The sequence below is a fragment of the Lactuca serriola genome, chromosome 2 (genome assembly GCF_051521515.1).
Source record: "Lactuca serriola cultivar US96UC23 chromosome 2, Lser_US96UC23_V15, whole genome shotgun sequence".
Lineage (NCBI taxonomy): Eukaryota > Viridiplantae > Streptophyta > Magnoliopsida > Asterales > Asteraceae > Lactuca > Lactuca serriola.
In genome coordinates this window covers 145,103,844-145,124,120 of record NC_136409.1, presented here as the reverse complement: position 1 = coordinate 145,124,120, position 20,277 = coordinate 145,103,844, and positions in this window count along the sequence as shown.

The window sequence follows — 20,277 nt, the reverse complement described above, 5'->3', positions numbered from 1 at the left end:
GAACATATGGCTAAAGGATAATCAATCGGGCTCGTTTTGTAGTTCGTGGAATTATATTGAAAATATTTTGTAGAGGAAGGTCTATTTGGGTAAATTTGAATTTAATTTGAAAAAAAAAGAAGGAAGGGCTAATATGTCATAATTGAGATTTGGGGGTTAAAAGGGTAATTTCTGGATTGGCTTTGCAAAGAATCTCGAAAGCTAAGGGGTGTTTGGTAAAATGTAGGACTTACATTGGAAGAATTACCGAATGTAGAGGGCTGAATGGTAACTTAGGGATTTATTTTGAAAAGATTATAGATGGGAGGGGCTGGATGTGTTAAAACCATATGCAGTTGCAGGGGATACGAGTTTAATCCATCACCCTCCAAGTGCCTCACATATAAGGGATAAACCATAACCCTACTCTTGGATGAAGCAGCTGCCGTCACCTTGTGACTCCCCAGCCACCACCTCCCTTATTCACGTTTTTCCGATCCGACCAGGTCGCCACCTGTTGTCGGCGACACCGTGAGCGGCAAGGAGGACCACTGAGACCGGAGTTTTAACTGTGAACGGTGAAGTGTGGGCTGTGAACGACCAGAATAACGTCGTACATTGTGACTCTCAGCGTTGCTGTTCCAGCTCACTGTTCTTCTCCAGTTGTAGCTAACGGACATCCGCCACTGCCGTCCAGGGGACTATTTCACCGATTTCTCTCCGACTGACATGTGCCACTGCGAGGGTGGCTGTATTTGGATACATTTCTGGCATGAACTCGCGTATGTTGACGTGTTTGCTGGGCGGGGGACCAAAAGAAAGCATCGCCACCACCGTGAGGTAGTGGCTTTCATCGCAAATCACCGACTGCCATCATTTCTACTACTTTCTGCAGTCGCAGCGTATCTTGACACCACCAGCCACTGTGGGAGGTGGCTGTGAGTTTTTGTAAGGGTGTGTATTCTAGTAGACAAGTTGTTTTCAGTTTTCATAAGGTTGTAGGTGTGATGGTTTGGCCGGAAAACCCACCACCACCACCGTGAGGTGGTGGCTGCCACCATCTACCACCGCCGGCCACCACAAGGGTGGTTGTGTGTGTGTTTATCTTAGTGTGTGTTATTTGGGATTTTTGCATTGTAAAATTTGTAATCGGTGCTAATATAATCAAGAAAACTCATAACAACCACCGTAAGGTGGTGGCTGCCGCCTCCTACCGCCACCAGTCACCGTGTTGGGTGGTAGTGTGCTTTTGCTTGCGTTTATTTTCTTTTGGGATGCTTGGACAAAAATGGACTAGAACCATAATCACCACTGTGAGCCGCCGTTGATCACCACTACCCAAGGTGGTAGTGGGAGGTGCCCGACTTATGAAACTCTAGTGGGCCTAATGAAACCCTAACTGATCCAAAGACTTAGCTATTGGGCCTAATTGGGTTGTGATTGGGTTGGAAACCATAATTAGGGTTTAGAAACCCCTAATTAGGTTAGGGTTTAGAAAACCCTAATTTTGGACTTATTGGTTTGGACTTATTGGGACCCACGTTTTGGGTCATTGGATTTAAACAATGAATTACAACCGACCACACCGTATGATGTATTTAGTAGAGTAATGGACTTAATGGATTAAGTCCTTAATGTGTTAAATACAAACACTTAACCCTAATTGTCATTTTATGTGAAAACCCTAATTTCACTTGGGCCTTAAGTTGGGCCTTTCATTGGGATTTGGTGATTGGGTTATTGATGGGCCATTCAAGAACAATCATATGGACTAGAATAATTTGATGGGCTTTAGGGTAAGGCCCATGTGAGGTTTTGGGCCCAATTTGGAAAATTGAGCCATAGATGGGCCATAATTGGGCATTTATGATTATGAGATATTGGGCCATTATAAATGTCAAATGTTTGGACTAGACTAAATAGTTGTGCCTTAGAATAAGACCATGTAAAGGTTTGGGCCCAATTTGGAAAATTGGGCCATATGTTGGGCTTTGATTCATAGTTTGACTTTTGGGCCTTTGGATTGGGCCTTGAGTTGGAATCAAGCTAAGTTGAGGGTAAATAGTCTTTTACCCCAAACATGGACTTATGGATATATGTTGGAACTTGATTACTGATTGGGTGTTATTTTGATGTTAAAGTTCGGAAATCTATCATCCAACAACCATGGTTTTGTCTGCGGGACTTCAGCAGTGTGAGGTGAGTTACCTTCCAGTAGAGGTGGGTCTAAGGTACCAATGCCAGCCCACTAGTAGGTGATTATGTTTGAGATAATTGTATGTGTGATAATTGTCTGGTTTGCCACTATCTGTTATGCTTTATGTGTTAGTATGCTATGCTATTATATGGTAGTGGTAGGGGGTGAAATAGTTCCCGGTTACTGGTTGAAAGAGACCGAAGGGGTAGGCCAGCACCCAGATATGCTAGGCAGTATGTGATTTATGTGTATATGTTAGGATATTATGTGGTAGTGGTAGAGGGTGAAATAGTCTCCGGTTACCGGTTGAAAGAGACTAGGCAGTATGTGATTTATGTGTATATGTAAGGATATTATGTGGTAGTGGTAGGGGTGAAATAGTCCCCGGTTACCGATTGAAAGAAACTGAAGGGATAGACCAGCACCCAGATATGCTAGGCGGTTACCGTTTGAAAGAGACCGAAGGGGTAGGCCAGCACCCATATATGCTAGGCGGTTACCGGTTGAAAGAGACCGAAGGGGTAAGTCGGGCACCCAGATATGTTTGACAGTATGTTACTTTTATGGTATGTGGTATGATGGTGGAACTCACTAAGCTTCGTGCTTATGGTTTTCAGTTTTGGTTTCAGGTACTTCGTTTTCAAGGGAAAGGAGTCAGCTCGATCGCAGCGCATCACACTATGTTTTCCGCATATGAGATATTTGAGATTACACTCTGATATTGTTTTATGATAACTTGTTTTGATTATTGACACTTTGGTTTTGACATGAGACTTTATTATGGATGTTTTATTACTGTTGGTTTTATGAATTGTTAAACTAAAAATGAAATTTTTGGTCTCGATTTTTGGGATGTTACACACACACACTCTTTCTCTTTCTCTTTCTCTCTCTCTCTCTCTCTCTCTATATATATATATATATATATATATATATATATATATATATATATATATATATATATATATATATATATATATATATATATATATATAGACACACGCACACATAGACTGGTTCATATGAGACCTGTTTTTTTTATGAGACAGAGAGAACGATGCTCAACCAAATGTTTCAGGGTCAGAAAATATGATGTTTCATTTAAAAAAAAAACATTGTACATTCATTTTCGTCACTTTTAGCATCCAACAATGCAATTAAAAATCGTTGTTGCAGTAATATATTTTGATAAGAATATTATTCATAAAAGTATTATGTAATATTCCTATCAAATATATTACTATATGCATAGTTTCAAAAATCATAACAATCTTAAAATTAAAATATTATATTACATGATCTTGATGAGTAGAGTGAGTGACATCGATAAGAAAAACGATAAAAGACGATCGTAATTGATTAAAATAATCTATTATTTTTTATAAACATATCAAATATCAAGAAGAGTTCTTAGGTCTCTGTGTTTGAATTGTAAGAGGGTGTGGAGGCTTACTTCTATTCTACTAGGATTCGACCCAACATAAGTTGTTTTAATCCCAACATGTACTAGGTTTCGAGCCAATAAATTTATTATGCTCTATCATGTTTCGACCCGATAAAGCTATTGGAGGCTTGCAAACATTAGATACAAGTGTGGAGCGGGATGAGTGCATGGTTAATTTTGGGAAAAAACATCAGTAGTTATTAGTGTTGATTCAAAAGATGGTTCACAAGGAAAAATTTCTACTTTGAAAGGACCAATTGATGATTTTCATTGCTTGATAGGCTTTCACCTATGATTGGAGTTGGAAGATCGATGGGGGATGAGATGAAAGGTTGTCAATAAGACATGCAAAGAATAATTTATGATTTTGGAAATACATATTGCATTAAATAAATATTATGTCCCTAAATATTCAAGGATTAGGAGGAAAAAGGGCGAAAAAAACTTGGATCATGGAATTGTGTTACAGCTATTGTATCACTTGAAAGACACAAAATTAAAGGGTTTGTATTTTCTTATTATTAGATTAATGTGGGGTAAATTTTTTTTTATGATGTTGTTTGTTAGCAACATGGGGATAATTTGAGTGGTATTGTATGTGTGGAATGTATCTATATTTGTCAAATATAAAGTTGTTTTTTTCTGATTACTTTGTTTTATAAGGTATGTGAATGCCTTAATAATCCTGTTATTAAGATTTAAGACGTAGGATTGAAAAAAGCTTTTTGGTTATAGTTATTGGGTATTATATCATGTTGACATGGAGATGTGGAATATGGATGATTTAATGAAGTCAATTTTGATAAGGAGGGGTTTGGTTTGGTGTTTCGTGACGACCATGTTGATATCTTCAACGAATTTAATTAAGATGTTGGGTTGGTTGATGTAACATCTCTAATTTTCAAATGAAAATGAAATTTTTGGATAATTAAATGTAATGTTTTGGCCTCATGGGATTTGCATGAAAGGCTTTTCGATAAGAGATCAATATACGACAGTTTATAAAAGGGAACTGATCCGTACACAATAATTTTTTTTCGTACACAACAATTGATGCTTTAAAATGTTATATTGTACAACTATATAATGCATTAATTGTTGTGTATGACAAAAACCTGTTGTGTACGAATATTAATTTCCGCTTAATAAACAAAATCATGGGAATTTTGTGTTAAATGCTGTTGTTAAAGTGGGACAAAATAATTCAAACGACAAATAAAGAAATTTATTTGTTGGGAACTAGTTCAAGACATTTAAAGAGTCGTTCGAAGTCGAAATAATATCGAAGATGAGTAGGCATTAAGTTATTAGAAAGATGAGGTATCATTATTGCATATAAAAAAGTGATAATTATAAGTTTCATAATTAGTTATGGATGTAAAATGATTGATGGGATAAATGGCCAGGGACCATTATAATAATTTGGAAGGTAATTTGGGTTAATGTATAGAAGGTAAGGGATCAAATTTGTAAATGTGCTATGTGGATCAATTCACTCAATTCGTTCGGCTCGCATAGAATTAGGGTTGGATTGGCATGTGCCCGAAGCCATTTACCAATGGGCTTTTCACCTTATTTTTTACTATTCCCATTTCAAATATACTAATACTGGTATATTTTATACGGGTAATTTTTTTTAACAATAAATCTAATTTAGTTCTAAATTAATTTTAATTGTATATATGTTTTGAGAAATTAAATATCCTCTCACATTTTATTTTTATTTATCTTCTTAATGTTGATATGTGTCATATTTAATTACACTAATTTAATGAAATTAATTATTATTTAATCCACTTTTCACTATTTGATATAATAGAAGTATAAATATAAATAAAATATAGAAAAATATTTAATTTCTCATATGTTTTAGACGGAATTTAAACCTTGGATCTCAAATATTGATATTTGAGATAACACTTTGATATCGCTACTAAAAATCCTTTTGGTTCCATTTTAAATATCTACATCCACTATGTGTATGTAAGGGTGCAATTTGTATGTGTTTCTTTCGATTTTTAAATGTTAGTAAGAGAATTCAACGAGAAAGCCAATGATTAAGCTTCTATCACTTGGATACTTTACTTTCTCTTAAATTTTTATGGTAGTTTGAGTGAAATTTTTGGTGGGTTTTCAAAGTAAAACTTTATGTTGTATTTGGTTAATTGGTTGTAAAATATTCTTTAGTTTTCTAAAAAAGTGAAAATTTTGAAAATATTTTTGATAAAGCCAGATTTTCTGGAAAATGATTTTTTTTTCTAAAATTTCAAATAACTTAAAAAACTAATAATAATTGTTTTCTCTACTTTTTATTTCCAAAAATTTCTAAAATATATACACACACAGCCCTAAAATATATTTTTGACAAGAACATTTTTATATGTCAGATAAATAAGAAATAAACCATGTTTTTGCAAAAGAAAAAATATTAGTTGGAAAAAGGATTGGATAAATTGGCTGTGAAGGCTGGATTTATAATTTTTGAATACATTTTTTTATCGATCTACCTATTTGTATTGGGACAATTCGATAGGTTTGAAAGAAGTGCTTAATCATGGTCAAGGGAACATATAGAAGTTAGACTAACAAACTTTATAAGTTGAGTACATGAAGATTTCCCCAATATTCGATACATGGCCAAGTTAATTCACATTTATATTTGTAGATGTCTGTTTTATATATGAAACATACATGAGTTCTAGAATGCCAAATGTTTTATGCATGAATTCTAGAATGCCAAATGTTTATGCGTTGTGAACTCTTTTCACAGAATAGACTAAATGGTTTGAAGTATGATTATGTTTTTATGTTTTCAAGCATGCATTGAATGTGCATTACATAATCGTTATGAATATCTAAACAAATAATGTCTCAAAAAAAGAATAGGCATGAAGACTTTACATGGACGGTAATTCTCGTTGTTTGTATCACATATCGATGCGACACGGTCTTATAAGTGACTATATATGTTGGAATCTCTCTCTATAACATCAAAAAATACTGATAAACTTTTTCATTTTTAAAATAATTAAATCCATACATCATGTGTCTGAAAACCAATCATAATAGAGTGTATCAAAATTATGAGAGTAAAATAATCATGGATGCGTAAATGATAAGAGGAATGTTGTATTCTAACATCCCAAAAATACAGATAAAATTTTATTTTTAATTTCATTCAAATCACATGAAACTAATAGCTATCAGAACATATCTCAAAATAAGCCTTTATTTGTCCTAGGTATTTGGGCCTAGATTAGGTATACCAACACTAATCGCCTTTTAACTCATTGGCAATTGACACTTTTAATCATGATAGTAAAATATGTGAGTGTTTTGAAGTTTGAGTTTCTATGATTGGCCTTGTTAGTTCCAAAAGGAAACCTCAACATGCTACACAACTCTTTCATGGACATTCCAAGTTGTTCATATCAAAATAAGAATGAACTGATTATATGTACATGTCAATTAGTTGACTAACCCTAGTCAACTCCCAACTCAAGGAAATTCCATTTTACTTAAATATGTTAGTTTACAATGTATACTTGATGATTGCTCTTTCTAATAGATTAGAGTGCAATGTTTAGAGTAACCTAGGAAAAGCTTTATCAAAGGCATGATCTTTCTTCTCGTTTATGAGAACTATTCATAAACTACAAATTCAGACAAGATTGATCATCCTAATAGCTATTCCTTTGAAAGGTTTTATAGCAGTAGGTTTTATAGCAGACAAGATTGTTTTACTTATCCTTAGAAACTAGTCACCCTAAATAAAATTATTTTAGAAGGCTAGGATCCATATTTTGCTGCATGATGTGTAAAGGGATGCCATAAACGCACCATAAAGTTAGTTAGGTATGCAAAGCCCTTTGGAAATTTCGATCACCACGAAATTCCTAGATCTTTGAGATTCATTGACTATCAACGACATGTTAATCTCAGATTATGTTCATCGATCAGATTCAATGATGGGGTTTCTGTGGATCATTAAACATATGGTGAATCGACCATACAAAATCGCATGGTCCCCGACTCAAGTTACGCTTGAGATTCGCAAGTTCCACATCATTCTCTATCTATACTCTCAAATTGACGTGCCGGTTAACCACACGAGCTCCATCAACAAATTATAAATAGAATGTGCAACGTTGATGGATAACATAAGATTCACATTAAATAGATTGTGAATTAACCATGCAAAATTGCATGGTCCCCGACTCAAGTTACGCTTGAGATTCGCGAGTTTTATATCATTCTCAAATATATTCTAAATTGAGGTGTCGGTTAACCACACAAGCTCCATCAACAGAATATAAAGAGAATGTGTAATTTTAATGGATAATATGAGACTCACATTCTATTAATAAAACAAGATTTTTTTTATACTTGTATTTAGGATACTTTTGGATTGACCATTATCACTATCAAACCCTTTCGATAACTCCATTCTCAAAATGCAATAGGGTGGTGAGGATGGTAAGCGAGAAGCATATTAAAAACCGACCTCATTAGAAATCATAGAGACCTCCTTAAACCCCTACATCATAAGAGCTTAGTCATGGTAAGACTGAAAATGTCAATATTTAAAACATACGAAGGGCGCATGTTGTAAACTTTCTTATACATATGACAGACACAATTCTAATATATATATATATATATATATATATATATATATATATATATATATATATATATATATATATATATATATATATATATATATAATGTTAAATCTAAAATTCTTTAAATTTAGTTGTCTATTATTAATTCTACTTAATTGCGAGGATGCAATGTAACAATTAATAAATCATGAGGGATTAATATTCAAATTTATAAATCTCTATTATAAATAATATTAAATATTTAAATTCACTATTTAAATAATAAATAAATATTCAAACTTAAATATCACATTCAAATAATATTTATAAATTTTGCTGATTTAAAACAATTTAAATTTGGTAATTATCCATATTTAATAAAACTTCAATTTTGAAAAATGAAAAAGATATCGAAACCCTAAATATGCAATGCTCACGTCGTGAGCAACGATTAAAGACTTTACCAGCTACAAATTTTTCAATCTTTCTTCTTTCATTCAATTTCAAACAACCATTTACAGAAAATATGGATCTAGGGTGAATGTAATCATGAACAAATGGCTCCGATACCACTTTTGGGTTTTCTACGCATCAAATACACTCTAATCTAGGTAGCGGAAAAATTGAAACTATGATATACCTAAGTGTACATGCAACCTAGGATCTATGGTTTCGTGCTAATTACATCTACCCTAAAAAACAAAAATACAAAGAAGATAACATACCTCTTATGTAGCCCTTGATCTCCATGCTTGAGATCTTGATCTTCCATGAAGTTGCTTGGAGGAGAGGACCCAAACCAGAATCTCTCTAATTGTATCACACCCAATGACACCAAAAAGTGGAATAAAAATAACTAGGAGAAAAGTCAATTTCACAAACCCAAAGTGGGTTAGAAATCGTCCCTAAGCGTTTTCCCCAAAGCGTTTGGCTATTGTTGGTGTTTCTTTTGTTATAATAAATTCTCAACCTTTTCACTTGGGTTGTAGCTTATTAATTTTTTCTTGGCTATTGATTTTATGTATTTACTTCTTCTTTGTTTTGTTCTATTTTTGCTAGCTCCCTGCTAGCCTATTAATATAATTGTTGTCGTTCTAAAAAAGATATATTGATGCCATGTCACAAAATTAATATTAATATGAAAAAACATCTCTCTAATATATTAAGTATAATTTAATGACTTAGAACTAATTATATATATATATATATATATATATATATATATATATATATATATATATATATCATACTATACTTATAAAGAAATGCATTTTTCCTATCACCTCATGCATTTGAAACCCTCACACATTTTCACCTTCAAAGTAATTAATCACACATCATGAAAGGTTTTATAAATTATATAATATGTATAATAAACAATTAATTGATAGTTTACTATAAAAATGTCATTTTCTTTGAGTAGACACACAAATACAAATTACATACAAAATTCACAAAGAAAAGAAGTTTAAAGGTTTTGTGTTGGTTATTATGTTAAAGTTTATAGTTTGTAAGTTTCTTATATACTAATTCTTTTTTTATATTTTTCTTGGTTTAAGTATTCTTGTAAGACAATCATTATATGTTGTGGTTGAAACTTTAATGTAAATTAGATTAAATTCATGTTATCGATCATATGTTATGGAAAGTGATGTAGATAATATTTAATTAAATATTGTATATATGTTTGTGTTTCTTCAAAGTAATAATTAATAAAAATCCATGGATATGCAATCCATGGATATGCAATCATATCCATAGTATCCATGTAAGTCTCTTTAAAATTCAAATTGTCTATCTTATTACTTTATATTTTTATATATGTTTAACATTTTAATTATAATAATAAGTGTCTTTTAAAAGTTTTCTTTTATTTATTATATATGAAAGAAATTTTTTAAAAGACTCTTGTTATTATAATTAAAATGTTAAACATATACTAAAATATAAAGTGATAAAATAGACAATTTGTATTTTAAAGAGACTTACATGGATACTTTGAATAATATTGCATATCAATGATTTTTTTATTAATTATTACTTCGTAGTAACACAAACATAAAAACATATATACAATATTTAATTAAATATTATCTACATCACTTTCCATAACATATGATCGATAACATGAACCTAATCTAATTTACATTAAATTTTCAACCACAACATACAATGATCGTCTTAAAAGAATACTTAAACCAAGAAAAATATAAAAAAAGAATTAGTATATAACAAAATTACAAATTATAAACTTTAACATAATAACATGGCTCGAAAAATGGTCTAAAGCCCTCATACCAACACAAAACCTTTAAACTTGTTTTCTTTTATGTGATTTGTATTTGTGTGTCTCCTCAAAGAGAATGACATTTTTATAGTAGACTATTCATTAATTGCTTATTAAACATATTATATAAGTTATAAAACTTTCATGATGTATGATTAATTACTTTGAAGGTGAAAATGTGTGGAGGTTTCAAATGCATGAGGTGCTTGGAAATTTGTGTGAAGGTTTTTAATGCATGAGATGCTTGGAAATATGTATGAGGGTTTCAAATGCATGAGGTGATAGAAAAAATGCATCATTTATAAGTATACTAGGCGAATGCTCGCGCGTTGCGCAAAAACACCTATATAGTTGATGTCTTTACAAATATATGTTTTTTTAAATATAACAATAGCGTTGTTGTTAAATTTGATACAATAATTTGTATATACTAAATTGATATAATATATTGATTATATTTGAATTATATGATAATATATACATTTATTGTAACTTCATAATCTCAATCGTTTAAATGACTTCTACCCGCGAGTTATACATGAATAAAATTAAATATAATATATGATTTGATGTTATTTATAGTTGTTTTTATTGTTAATTAATTTTTTAAAATTTATTTGCTTAATGTTTTAATTTCTATCATTATAATTATTTAAAACACCAAACATTGTTTTTTATTTTAAAGGCAACAATATAATCATTTATATAGAGTTGTTTTTAACTATTGTTATTGTAAGTTATTTTAAGCTACTTATTTGAAAACTTTTAACGATTATTAAAACATATTCAAGAAATATTTTAGTTAAATTGAGATTATAATTTAGTTTTTTGCTTTTATCACTACAATTTATCACTTTTAACTATTTACAAAATATTCTTTAGTTTTTTAAATGGAACTGAAATTTATATTTGAGTTGACATTGTAATGCACATAAACACCTATATAGTTGAAGTCTTTACAAATTTATATTTTTTAAATATAAAACTAACATTGTTTTTAAATTTGATATAATAATTTGTATATTAATTTGATATAATATATTGATTATTTTGAATTATATGATAATATATACATCTATTATAACGTCATAATCTCAATCGCTTGAATGACTTCTACTCGCGAGTTACACATCAATAAAATTAAATATTATATATGGTTTAATATTATTTATAGTTGTTATTGTTAACTAATTTTTTAAAATTTATTTGATTAATGTTTTAATTTTTATCATTATAATTATTTAAAAAGCAAACATTATTTTTTAATTTTAAAGGTAACAATATAATCATTTATATAGAGTTATTTTTAATTATTGTTATTATAAGTTATTTTAAGCTACTTATTTGAAAATTTTTAACGATTATAAAAATATATTTAGGAAATATTTTAGTTAAACTGATATTACAATTTAGTTTTTGCATTTATCACTATAATTTATCACTTTTAACTATTTATAAAATATTATTTGGTTTTTTTAGTGGAATTGAAATTTATATTTAAGTTGACACTGTAATGTTATATTTAAATTAACAAATTAAGTATTTTGTCCAAATTGTTCAAAAGTTGTAGCTTTAAACTAATAATGGTTTACATGCAACAACATTTTAAATCTAATAAATTAAGTATAATATGTTAAAATTTAAAGACATAACTTTATAAATAGAAGTAAAGATATTATTTTAAAATTTAAATTTAGTCTATTTATGATTACACTTTAGGTTTGATATTTATTTAACCTTATTAACCAACTTATAATCATTATTAGAAAGACACTACAATTTATCACTTTTAACTATTTAAAAAATAGTTTTTGGGTTGTTTAAGTTAAATAAAATTTATATTTAAGTTGAGCCTATAATGTTATATTTTAGTTAATAATTTAAGTATTTTATACGAATTGTTCAAAAATTATACATTTAAAATGATAATGGTTTACATCCAACAATATATTAAAACTAATAAATTAAGTATAATATGTTAAAAGTAAAAAAAAAAACATAATTTTATAAGTAAAAGTAAAGATATTATTTTAATATTGAAATTTAGTTTATATATGATTACACTTTAGATTTGATATTTATTTAACCTAATTAACAAATTATAATTATTATTATAAAGAAATTGAAAAGTCATGAGAGTTTCAAATGAATGTGGTGAAAGGAAAAAAGAATGGGGGGTTTCAAATGCATGAGATTCAAAAAAAAATGCTAGCTTTATAAGTATGTAAGATATGATTATGATAATATGTGGTTTTAAAACTAATGAACCATAATTATTAATAATAAAATCAAATTATAAAAATCATGGATATGCTATATTATCCATGCAAGTCTCTTTTAAAATGTAAATTGTCTATCCTATCAGTTTATTATTTAGTGCATATTTCATATTTTAATAGTAATATTAAGTGTTTTTTAAAAGTCTTCTTTAACATATTAATAATAATAAGTAGTTTAAAATTAAAGAACAATAATTTTAAATGATAATAACATCAATTTATAAATTACATAACGTTAACAACAAATAATTTGTATTTTAAATGAACATCATTATTAGAATTAGAAAATTATCACATAAGTAAAAATTTAAATTAATCAATCATAAAAATTGTTAAAAGTAATATTAAATAGATAATTATATTTAATTTTATTAACGAGGAAGGTGGATTGATTTCAATGAATAATATTGTTCAAAATATTATGTCAAAGTTAATACAAATAACATAACCATTTTAAACATATATTTTTCACAATTTTAACAATATATTTTTAACTTACGTTGTGCAACACGCGAGAATTCGTCTAATATATATATATATATATATATATATATATATATATATATATATATATATATATATATATAGAGAGAGAGAGAGAGAGAGCTAGGTTATTTTGTTTTTTACATTTATTGTGTGCTAGAATGCACCAATAGAAATTTAGTAAATTAAATAATTATTTAATTAAATAATTATAAATATTAAATGATTTCCATAATTATATGTATATTAAATGGAATCCATAATTATAATTTTTTTTTATGGAAACTAATTAAATCCATCGTTAATGCCAACAATAACATTCTTTCAGAATGAATCTGCATCCAGGTTTTTATATATGAGTTCGTACTTTGTTTCAAGACTCAATCACTTAAAATACAATAAAGTTATATGGAATATGAAGAACGAGAGTGTATTCTACTAGAATACACTCTCATTCTGCTGTAATACACTCTCATTCTTCTAGATATGAATTTATTCTGAAAGAATATTATTGTTGACATTAATAACGAATTTAATTAGTTACCATAAAAATGAGTTATAAGTATGGATAACATTTAATATACATATAATTAATACTAAATTCGTATTGGTGTATTCTAGCACACAATAGATGTGAAAAACATTTGAACCTACCTCTCTCTCTCTCTCTCTCTATATATATATATATATATATATATATATATATATATATATATATATATATATATGGTTAAATAATGTGTTTTTTACATTTATTGTGTGCTATAATGCACCAATAGAAATTTAGTGAAATTAAATAATTATATAATTAGATAAAGATAGATATTAAATGATTTCCATAATTATATATATATATATATATATATATATATATATATATATATGTATATATATATATATATATATATTAAAAGATATCCATAATTATAAATTTTCTTTTATGAAAACTAATTAAATTTGTCATTAATGTCAGCAATAACATTATTTTAAATGAATTCATATTAGGTTTTTTATGTATGAATTTGTGTTTTATTTCAGGACACATTCACTTAAAATACAATAAAGTTGCATGAAATATGAAGAATGAGAGTGTATTCTGTGTATTCTAGTAGAATACACTCTTATTCTACTAGAATACAATCTCATTCTTCTTGATACGAATTTATTCTGAAAGAATATTATTGCTGACCTTAATGACAAATTTAATTAGTTTTCCATAAAAAGAATTATAATTTTAAATATAATTTAATATACATATAATTATGGAAATCATTTAATATTTATTTTTATTTGATTAAATAATAATTTCATTTTTTTACTAAATTTTTATTGATGGATTTTAGCACAATAGATGTTAGAAACATTTGAATCTCTCTCTCTATTTCTTTCTTTCTTTTTATATATATATATATATATATATATATATATATATATATATATATATATATATATATATATATATATATATATGATAGATGGTTGTTTTTTTAAAGACATTAACACTAATAACCATATGTATAATGTAACATGGTCTAAAATGGTAAATGAGATGGAAAATATTACCATTAGACATTCAAGTAATAAAGTTTAATCCAGTTTTAAATTAATAAGTATACTAAGGTTTTCTATATATTAAAACTGTTGAAAACTTGAAGCAACACATGGTAGAAATAAATAACATTCGATAAGATCAAATTGTAGACCTTTCGTTTTATGAAAAGGTAAATAAACAAAGTTTTGAAGTGATTGTATTGGCATTTTATTTTTGATGATGGAGTCCAAGTTTGACCACTTTCCAATCACAACAGCTGTATCTATGTATCTATGATTAATGAGAGTACACCCTCTCCTGCCATTTCTTCTAACATTCAATTATTACCATATTCCATTTTTCTTTTACTTTTTTTAAATGATTATATGTCCACAATTTTTTTATTTTGTAAAAATAAATATTAACGCGTCTTGAAAATTTATTGTACGTTCAAGCTTTGATAATTAAAAATGCCCAACCCTAAACTTTATCCTAAATCAGTTTGTGCCAAAATCTAATCAGTCTAATTAAAATCCAACGACCATATCAGATTGTTTTATTGATATCAGTTTAAGATCCAATAAAAGCCGAACGGATCAAATCTGATTATCATCTAATTAGATACATTATCTAATTGAATCCATCTAATTGCCATCCAATTGATATGTAGTTATATTTTTATAAAACTTATTGAAATAAATTAAAGAGGAAACGACATAAATAAAGTTTTAGGATTAGTCAATTTAGTTTCTAAAATTATTTTCTAGTTTTATAGGGTATATGTTTTCAACCTTTAATAGTTGCTACACCATGCAACAGTGAATAATAATAATAAGTTTTGGGATCATTTAAACCAAAACTCACAAAATCGACTTCAATCAACACTTCCATCATCGATGGGAAAACCAACTCACCGGTGAGTATTGCTTCCTCCCGGTGAGTATTGCTTCCTATCAACTATCAACTGAGTTGGTTTTCCTATCGATGCAGGTTTTGTCGATTTCGTGAATTTTAGTTTAAATGATCTTTGAACTTATTTTTTTTTGGTTTCATAGGGGCATAATATGAGTTTTTTTTTATCTAAGTAGTCATTGTCGCATGGTGTATTGGGTACTAAGGGGGTGTTTGACTTAGCTTTTCACAGCTAAAAGTCATTTTTGTAAAAGAAAAAAAACAAAAAGATGTTTGGTAAACTAGGAACTTTTGGAGTTTTAATACAAGAAAAAGTATCTTTTTGGAAAAGTCAGGAAATCCTGACTTTTTGTAACTTTTTGGAAAAGATCTTTTGGACTTTTAAAAGCTAAGCCAAACACCCCCTAAAGGTTGAAAGAGACTAAAAAAGCAGGTCGTAACCTACCTTATACTCCAATAAAATGAGAAAATAACTTTGAGGACTAAATCGGCTAACCCTAAAAACATTATAGGACATTTGTGTTGTTTCCTCTAAATTAAAGAACCATTTAAATACGAAGATGATTTGTACATAACAATTTTTTTCTATACATAACAATTGGTACTTTAAAATATTGTACTTTACAACTCTATAATATATAAACAAATCTACATAAAACAAATTACAAATATGCGGTGATTGTGTTTTACTTTGATTTGAATTATGAAGTGTTTGTTTTGTTCTAAATTCACTTGTGTTCCTGGACTTAAACGTTCGTCTTCAAAGTTGAAAAGGAACACTCGATACAGTTGGCTTAGTAGCTCTTGCCTTGGTTATCGGCATTAGTTGAATGAAATTGATACACAGTGAATGTATCCAATTATATTGGATAATTAATTACAAGAATCAATAAATAGAATTGATCAAATCTAATTTTTAATGGATAGATTCGGTTCCAGTTGACCAAAGCCATATGGATTATATTAATTTGGTTAGAAATATCCAGTTCCAGCAAAATTATTGAATTGGATTGATTTCATCTAAAAAAACATTATATACACATAAGTTAACATTATTAATCTTAAAAATAGGTGTTTGGAATAAAATTAATATATATATATATATATATATATATATATATATATATATATATATATATATATATATATATATATATATATATATCTTAGAGTGCAACATTTATTTCATCAAAGGGAATACAACATATTGTAAAAATATAAAATAAATAGGTGATCAAATATTTAACATAGCTAGATATTAGATTAAACATTATCTTTTATGAATGTGAAAGGTATCCTTTTTTGAAATAATGCTTTGTTAACCGGTTCACATTGTAACACAAAAAGATATCTATGAAATAGATGTGGTGGCACCCAACACAAACATGATTGTTTATATCTACCTCTCTTACCTTATTTGATGATAATTATATGGACATACAAGTCAATATATTGTATTTGTGTTCATGGCATCAAGAGAAAATAGTTTCTATCTTTAAATAATTATATAATAATTACAAGGAAATAGTAAAAATGCAATATGTACAATACATAGAATGATATGGGTGCAATTATACATATCCCCTCCCCCCTCTTACTTACATAAATTGTCAAATCATAATGGTAAATAAACACCATTACACGCATATGGATACATAAAATAATTTGAAAGAGTACGTATAGAATTTCTCAATAATATTCATTGTGGAAGAGTTCATTCCTCTCATCCTCTCTCGTCTCACTTCCACCTCCTATCTCTCAACGTATAGAAATCGAACGATTGTCTTGTATACTTTGAGTTATCAAATATTGGGTTGCTAAGACCCAATTTATTATATAGTTGATGATATAAGAAAACAAATTGTGTTAAATTTAAGGTACATTAAATTGTAACAATGCTAACCGAATAAAAATTGAATTTTTTTTTTGTCTCAGTAAAAAAGACGGACAAATGTTATTTGTCTCTTCAATTGCGAAAATTACCAATATTCTAATCCAATCTCCTATCACCGTGTCTGAGCTTATCTAAATCTTATATCATGTAACAAATGCAACCATAATTTTATCGACATGTCCAACGTTGTCAAAGCTTGATCCAAATATTCAAACAAATAATTCACGAGACCATCAAAATGAAACCACTAGTAGGGTCTAGAATACATTGTTAATATTGAATTACATAATTTACATTTGGTCTTCAAGTGGCACTTTGGACGATAAATCAAAAGTAGAAAAAGCCTAAATTTTTGTTGATTTCGGTTTATAATTATAACTAATAATTATGCAAACTTTACATTGAAAAATGGAAAAAGGGGAACAAAGGCCATGGGTATATATCATGGACTTCACGAGCTTCCCATGCAAGGATTGCAGAGGGGTCATGTACCCAGGAATCTACTACCGGAAACAATAATTTTCCTTTATACTTTTGTTTCTCAAAAAAACGTTATTTTATCTATTTATTTTTATAAATAAAAAGAGAATATATCTATAATAATTAAATATATATGTAGTTTTACACACGCAAAAAATGCGTGTATTAAAGTAATTAGGATAAATGATTTAACTGCAATCAAAAGCTAGATTAAACATTTTAACTTTTGTTAAAGATGACAATGAAAATAGAGAAAATGATCATAATAATTATTTCTTCAAAAGATTATCATAAAATAGAAGATGATCAAAATAATCACGATTTTTGCATATTGCCATCTATGAAAATCTATGGCGTCCGCATTTTTTTTTTTGGTTGCAAAAGGACACGTCATTTTGTGAGGGTTGACTACGAAAAACTCTCGTGGGCGGTGAAAATTTTGTGGGTGAAAACCTGGTTTGGTTGGAAGGGTATAAAAACCAAAACAATTTCATTTTCCTAATATTTTCAGAAAATACGATCAAAATTCCATCAAAGAAAATGGCTGAAAATGACGAGGATCTCCGTCCCATATCATTTAATTATTTATTTCTATCTACATTTTTTATTTTTTTATCCCCAAATTTAGAACCCGTACTTGGTAGGATATTTACGTTGGGCACCATATTTTAAGCATATATGCACACACTACAACAAAATTTGTCATACGGCCGCACTTTTTAAAAATCGTTTATCCGTATTTTGGAAAAAAATGTGAGGATTCGGTTATAAAGTGTGGCAAATTATCATCGGTAAAATCTTGAATTATTTTCGCCGCAGATAAAAATCGTAATGGTTATCGATGAGATCATTAGTATATATATTGTCACATATAGAAATCTAATGTGGGGAAAAGGTAATACCTATGGTTGAATTATTTGTATGATCATATGTATCATATAGCGACACATATAGAAATCTATGGTCACATGTATTCTTTGTATGACCATACGTATCATTTAGCCACATATAATAAACATGACAAACCATGTGGCTGTAAGCATATTATGGTGACCTTTTTTTAATAGTTTGTGTGTCCAAATGTATCATTTAGCCTCAGTCGAATAATGTGGTCAAATGTAACGACCCAAATTTTCAAATACATTTTTAATTTTTAATTAACCAACATTCCCATAAAATATGAAGTAACAATGACTATTGTTTTCAAAATTCATAACATTAACATTTTATTTCAAACATCAGAGTGTCCCATCAAATCAAATGTCGGAGAGTGCATGTCGCACCATCAAGCCTTGCCTTTGCCCTTAGGATCAGAAGTACCTGCAACAAATCAACAAACTGTAAGCTAATGCTTAGTGAGTTCCCCAAAGCATACTCCTCACAGTCCACATAATCGCATTTACTATATTAGCTATAAAAGCTACATAAACCATATAAGCCATGCATACAACAAATAAGGATGCTATGGAAACCCTCCAAGGTCTTATACCTAATGCCATTGGAACCTCCACGTGGTCTTAACTACCCGCCATGGGAACCCCCACATGGTCTTCCTGCCATGGGAACCCCCACATGGTCTTCACCAACTAAGAAATATCATACAAGCTAAACATGCACATATACTAGGATGCCAGGGAAACCCTCCAAGGTCTTACACCAAATGTCATGGGAACCGCCACATGGTCTCAATCTATTGCCACAGGAACCCCCCAAGGTCTTTCATGCAGATGTCGTACCCACATAAAACATCATCAATTAATAATCCACATATCATAAAATGGGTCGGCCTTGGTGTCTTAGACCCATTGCTATGGTGAGAAGAATTACCTCTCAAAAATGCTGAACTGATAAGATAAGGTCAGATAAGTCCAAACACGTAGCTCCAACTCAACTGCCTACAATCATCATGTGACTAGCTTGTCAAAATTTCGAAATACCAAAAATACCCTCAAGGTCAAACTTGGTCAACCCTGGTCAAAGTCCAAGTTAACACTCAAGGTCAATAGTCTATGTTGAACACAACTCGTCAAGTGCATCTAGCAACTTGTCGAGTTCCTTTAAAGTCCAAAAAACCGGGATAACCCCTAGCCAACTCGTCGAGTTGTCTCATCAACTCGGCAAGTTCACTTAATCTCCATTAGACGGGGAAAGTCGATCCAACTCGTCGAGTTTCCAGGGTAACTCGTC